Source organism: Tachypleus tridentatus, chromosome 12, assembly GCF_004210375.1.
Source record: "Tachypleus tridentatus isolate NWPU-2018 chromosome 12, ASM421037v1, whole genome shotgun sequence".
NCBI lineage: Eukaryota > Metazoa > Arthropoda > Merostomata > Xiphosura > Limulidae > Tachypleus > Tachypleus tridentatus.
Window position 1 is genome coordinate 113,303,413 of NC_134836.1, and position 6,619 is coordinate 113,310,031.

Sequence of the window (6,619 nt, forward strand, 5' to 3'; positions counted from 1 at the left end):
AGAAGTCAGATTAGAGAACACAACAATAATGAGAAAATCAAATTAGCTACTAATTATCCCACACCCCTATTTCTCTTAAATTGTTCATTAAGGCTCAAAATGAGGTGTATAACAGCACAGCATGGCCAAGTGGTTAAGGCGCTCGACTCGTAGCCTGAGAGTCGCGGGTTCGACTCCCCGTCGCACCAAACATGCTCGCCCTTTCAGCCGTGGGGGCGTTATAATGTGACGGCCAATCCCACTATTCGTTGGTAAAAGAGTAGCCCAAGAGTTGGCGGTGGGTAGTAATAACTAGCTGCCTCTAGTTTTACACTGCTAAATTACGGACGGCTAGCGCAGATAGCCCTCGTGTAGCTTTGCGCGAAATTCAAAACAAGCCAAACCAGATGTATAAAAATAGCATTTCAGATCTGTCTTTTGTCTCTCAGAAGTCACTTCCCAAAGAACGTATTCGTGCAGTTACTGAGATAAACAAATACGTTGGACTACGTGATAAGTGACAAGAGAATAGAAGAAACGTTATTTAAGTGTGTGGTATAACACTTTAATAAAGGTTAACTGTTTAGATGCAGAATGTTTTTCTTTTCCTTGTTTCAGCGCAAAGCTACACAATACGCCACGAAGAATTGTTTTTTAAATTTCGCGCAAAGCTACACGAGGGCTATCTGCGCTAGCCGTCCCAAATTGAGCAGTGTAAAACTAGAGGGAAGGGAGCTAGTCATCACCACCCACCGCCATCTTCTGGGCTACTCTTGTACCAACGAATAGTGGGATTGACCGTCACATTATAACGCCCCCACGGCTGAAAGGGCGAGCATGTTTGGTGCAACGGGGAGTCGAACCCGCGACTCTCAGAGTATGAGTCGAGCGCCCTAACCACCTGGCCATGTCACTATGGAGAATCGAGCTCAAAATTTAACGTTGTAAGCACCAAAACACTGACCCATTGGTGGCCAAATTCTGAAAGCCTGTGAAATAACGGAAATCAATAGGCCGAAGAATTGTTACAAAAACCTTAATAATTGTACTGGTATGTAAAAATAGTCGCAATGAGCAAATTAATAGAAATGTTAAAACAACAACAAAATAAATTTAAAAAATGTGACTTTAACTTGATTTTTATAACATTCTCTATGCCTATTGGTTACTAATAACTCGTCGGCTTTAGGACGTTGTAAACTGTATCAGCAGTGTGAGTTGAAATATGGTACACTGTTTTTGTTTTACTTCTTTTACCCTAATTAACAGAGACTTTGTTTGGACTTAAATGTTGAATACATTTACACAGGATATATTTGACAGTTTTTTGTAGTTTTATAATATTTCGTACATGATTATTCAGATGTTGAAATTTATGGCCGTTAGGGTAATAAACTAGGAAGCAGTTCCAGTGCTATAAAAGGTTGTTTCTAAATACACACAGACAAGTGAACCAAATCTCTGGTAAACTCTCCAGGTGGAGCTGGGTGTTGCTTAATAGTTATTATGTCGCACTCAGAGGATAAAGGGTTCATGATTGCCATAAAATCTCGCTCCGTGTGTGCGTGTCTGTTATACGAGTAGTACTTAAATCTCGCTGTTCGATTAGAATAGTCCAAGATTTGGCGGTGGATGTTGCCAACAGCTGTTTCCTCTATTTCTAATTATTTCACTGTTTCACATATACAGATATGTAGTTTTTACGTTCATTTCTTCCTACAATTAGACAGATATATATCGACATGAACGTCGTAACTTGAAACTTTTTATAGCGCGTGCCGGCAGAGCGTGCTTTTCCCGATGGCGTGAGAAAATCTCAGGTGAGTCGCTCTAAACGGGCTAGTAATACAATAATTGAGTCTTGAATATCCATCGGCTTCAGCACTCAGTCGTTCCACCTACGAAGAGAAAAATAAGATGAAACAGAGAATCAATTTCACGTATGTTGTCACAATGTTGATTTACGATACACAAGTGTTGAATAAACACACGGCCTTCAAAAAAACACCCGCAGCATGCTTTATAACTTCAATACAGAAAAACAAAACTAAAATCAATTTTTAAAAAGGGCCCATACATCTACCACTACTAGTATATACTGTCAAAATAAAAATAAGTATGCACAAAGTCTGTTAAAAAAAAACAACAACAAACGAAAGGAAAACAACCTTCAAGATTTATATCGGTACACATTTTGTTCACAGGAAAATGCAATCTGCGTTTGGATTTGACGTATTTCGTTCAAGTCGTAATTACTTAATAGAAATTGATTTGCTACTTATTGTTGAAATGGGTTAATTGTCTTTTTTTTTTCCCTTTAATTTTATTAAGAGACAAAGAGAGAAAAGAGCAGGTAAAAATGTGACAGTGTAAATCAAACATGATTTTAATTAAATCACCAAGTCGGTGATTAATACACTTTATGCAGTGGCTTCTTCACGGGTCCACTTTTTCATACTAGTTATAAATAAGTAAATACGGGTAGCTAGACTTCCAGCAATAAGACTAGGTTTCGTGATTTCACATTTGATAAACTTGGAGCGGTAATCCCATCGAAATTAGTGGTCGAATGTGAATATTATTTATGATGTAGAAATACTGAAATATTTATTACTTACGAAAATAAAAAACACGAAGTTATATATATATATTGCATATATTTCTTCAATATTGAGGCCATATCGTTTCTGAAGACATCCAATACATTGAATTCATTAGTACAAGTTTCTCGATATGTTCTAATACACCGAACGTCGAGAGTTTTCGGTTCGATTTAAATCTGTCTTTCAACACTAAAAGTACCGAAATGGACTGTTTACTCAAGAAACAATAACATCTAGAACCGGTGCTAACGGTGGTAGCAAGGCCCCATTGAAATGTGGCTCCCCCCCCACCAAGCTAACGCCGTCCACTAATACAATTTTAGGCTTAGCTCCATTATCTTTCTCATTCTTTCTAATCCATCCATCAGTTAAGAAAGGATGAAGCCAGCACTGATAACGAGTGATTTTAATTAGTCAAAAGTATGTGCGACAAACGTTCTATATAAGAAACACATATTAGTTAACGTTTTTGAGTAAGTTTGACTTCAACGAGTTTACACGAGCCATTTAAACTTCTGCGCTTAGTTTCCGAGCAACCCATAAAAAAAAAAAAGAGGTTGATTTATTTGGTACGTGTAAATTTTCAATCAATACATGAAAAATTACATATACATAAGGTATAAATACACCAATACACACATACATTGGTAGCACGCTCTCCAAATTCATGGTTTGTACAAACAACAACAAAGACATCATGTTTAGTTAGCGGTAAAACAATTAAACGTCACATTCAAGTACTTGAGCACCACACTGAGTCTTCAATTTAGTACCTTGATGTTTTTACAGTTTAGTGATCTGTACCAAAACAATTTTACAGTTTTGTACGTTGTCACTAAAACATGCTTATAGTTTAGTACTTGAATTTGAGCATTATGCTCAATCTACAGTTTGGCACTATCTCACCAAAACGTTTTTACAGTTTAGCACCATCTCACCAAATCGTTTATACAGTTTAGCACCATCTCACCAAATCGTTTATACAGTTTAGCACCATCTCACCAAATCGTTTATACAGTTTAGCACCATCTCACCAAAACGTTTATACAGTTTAGCACCATCTCACCAAATCGTTTATACAGTTTAGCACTATCTCACCAAATCGTTTATACGTTTATATCTCACCAAATCGTTTATACAGTTTAGCACTATCTCACCAAATCGTTTATACAGTTTAGCACTATCTCACCAAATCGTTTATACAGTTTAGCACTATCTCACCAAATCGTTTATACAGTTTAGCACTATCTCACCAAATCGTTTATACAGTTTAGCACTATCTCACCAAAACGTTTATACACTTTAGCACTATCTCACCAAAACGTTTATACAGTTTAGCACTTTCTCACCAAAACGTTTTTACACTTTAGCACTTTGTCACCAAAAGACGTTCTCTGTTATTTAACATCATCTGGAACTTACAAGAACATATTTTGCTACTACTAGTAGTAAACAAACAGGATTATACAATACATACAAGTTCTAAAAATAAAAAAAGTTTAAGTGAAATAAAGCATTGAAAACTATTTTATAGTAAACAGACCCGAATGTTTAGATGTTCAAATATACTTATAGAATAAAACTTAAAAAAATAATATACCATCTTATAGTTTAGGAGACGTATTGTATTTAATCAATGATGTCGAGAAACCCACTTTTTGAGAAATTTATATGCAAAAACGGCTCGTTTGGGTTGACTTAAACCCAAAATAAACCAATATAAAGGAACGCCTTTATACCTATATTAAAATAATAAAATAAATAAAATTATATATTCAAATATCTAATGCCGCCCTCTACATTCCGACACTCAGTTACACAACCCCTTTCAAACATGTGGTCAGCTTCCGGTCAGTTACCTCTTTCTTTGTGAACCTGACGATGACCGAAGAAGGTCGAAACGTTGTTCGCTCTTCTATGTAAAATATTTTCTCAACCCAAACGAGCCGTTTTTGCATATAAACGTATTGTATTTGATGAAAGTACTGAAAAAGACTGTCCTATCGACCACAACCAGTTACAACGTTACGAACTTGCCTTTCTAATCCCATATTACATGTTATCGGTTCGAATATCTTGATAAATTCGGAACTAAAAACCCAATATAAAGTTCGATTTATCCCGACGTGTTCACGTTTCATTACACTTTTTTTTTTGCTTTAGCGGAACTGAATATACAATTGATACGATAAAAAAATTTTATTGTTTATTTAAACAGTTACATATCCACTTGTATTATTGTATTACATTTGAGTTTTAATTTTTTTTAAAATCAAAGCTAAAGTCAATATCAATCAGATTTCTTTTTCTCTTCCCGTCTTCTGCTGTTTTAGGTTATTTTTGAGTTTTTCAATCGAGAAAAAAAAAAGATGGCGTCAACAACTACTAGGCACGTGCGTGTACAGAAGTTTGATGTCTTTCCGCATGGGAACTGACAAACTCTGCTAAAAAAACGTCTCGATGCAACTTTACTGTATTAATATATATAAAATCTAAATCAATTGTATACATAAAGGAAAAACAAACAAACTCATGTGAGATAATATACGACCGAAAGTTTGCAGTTCCAAATTAACCACCAACAAATAAGAACAGCGATCTTTCCATGTTCGTTGGTGTTACCAATACGACCAGAATTACTGGAAACATAAAGTTGGTGGACAGCGTAAAGCGTTAGGATTAACACGAAAAACAGTAACTGTTTAAAAAACTAAATAAATAAAACACCACAAATTACAAAATAACACGTAAACATGCTAAATTCCAACAACAGAACCCACAGCCTCATCCCGTGCCTCACAGAAAACACGTGTAGTTCGTAGCTGTCATGGCTGTCACTAGGGACCGACCCCGACAGCGATAGGGCTTGCCCTTGCCTCGCTGCCGTGTGCCGCGGAGGTAAACGATGGCTCTTTTCTGTTGACGTCTTTTCTTATTTATTTCTTTCTACGACTAACCAAAAAAGTTTGTATAGAAAAGCATATAATGGTTAAAGGAAATTACCAAGAGGCATTATAATATTTAGCTAAGCGGGTATCAGCGAGTTTTCTTTTCCGCGCAACCTCTTCACTCTACACATGGAGGGGAAGGAAAAAAGAAAACTCCCTGGCGGTGTTCTAACAACAAAAACAACGGACGCTCTTTCGCTCAGAAACAATATTTTCGATAAAACAAAATCCTGGGAAAGAATTGTCTAAATATTCTAAATACGCTATCCTAAATCACGAAATATTAAACGTAACGGTTCAGTCTTACCATGGCTTAGATCCCAACGTTGTTAACATGTGTATTACACCCATCCGCACACCCACTTCACTTTGTCCCGAATCCGTTCCCGACCAACTTTGTCCGAGGGCCGTATGTAAATTAGCCCGCTCTCGTGGTCACGTGATTTAACAACCCGATTTTTCCGGTTCCTTCATCCATCGGACTTGTATGGCTGATATTAGATGAATGAACAGGAGCTACATAGGAGCAAAATGAGGCACGTAAGGATGGTTGATGGCTAGATCGTACGTGGGACAGTTACAGCCGAGAAAAATAAAATCTTCCAAACGCCAGCGTATCGTCGGCCAGTGCGCATCGTAAACTAACAGTTATGTCGTCAACACTGAGGCTAGGCGGAGGGATTGCGCAAATCGTGACTTTTATTGCTTTCAGAGAATAAGCCGTTTATAATTATTGTGCAAAAAACATATATGCATATATTCAATTATTATAACTTTCCAGCAGTAGTGAATTTACTGGTATCCAATGGTACCACGAAACGTTTCTTTTGTGAAACAGCAGTATTGACCTTTGAGGAACTTATTGTTTGACTTTGAGGCGTTTCAAACGCTCTGAACAAGATGTGTGGAATGTGTTGTTGAACTCAGAAAAACAATATCGGTAGCACCTTCTTACAATCACCATTAAAATAGTATCATTTACCTTGGTGAACTCGTTGCTTCGTTCGTAAACAATACATATTGTAACTGACATTGAAACTGTAGGATTTTAATAGTAAAGTTATGTGGGATATTAGACGTTTTCGTATA

The 6,619-nt window shown here is 36.7% G+C and overlaps 1 protein-coding gene across 4 annotated transcripts in view; it reads right to left on the bottom strand.

The window, feature by feature from the left end:
* The window catches only part of LOC143234378 (uncharacterized), a 28,214-nt gene extending 21,800 nt beyond the window's left edge, over positions 1-6,414 (bottom strand). The window contains exons 1-2 of one of the 4 annotated variants that reach the window (XM_076471693.1): positions 5,838-6,414; positions 1,422-1,877 (exon numbers count right to left, since the gene is read on the bottom strand). The gene's annotated coding sequence lies outside the window, so the exon portion shown is untranslated. Of the gene's footprint in view, positions 1-1,330; positions 1,878-5,362; positions 5,814-5,837 lie in introns of those variants that run through there. The other 3 variants (XM_076471692.1, XM_076471694.1, XM_076471691.1) reach the window with 3 other exon arrangements.
* Positions 6,415-6,619: the final 205 nt, after the last annotated feature.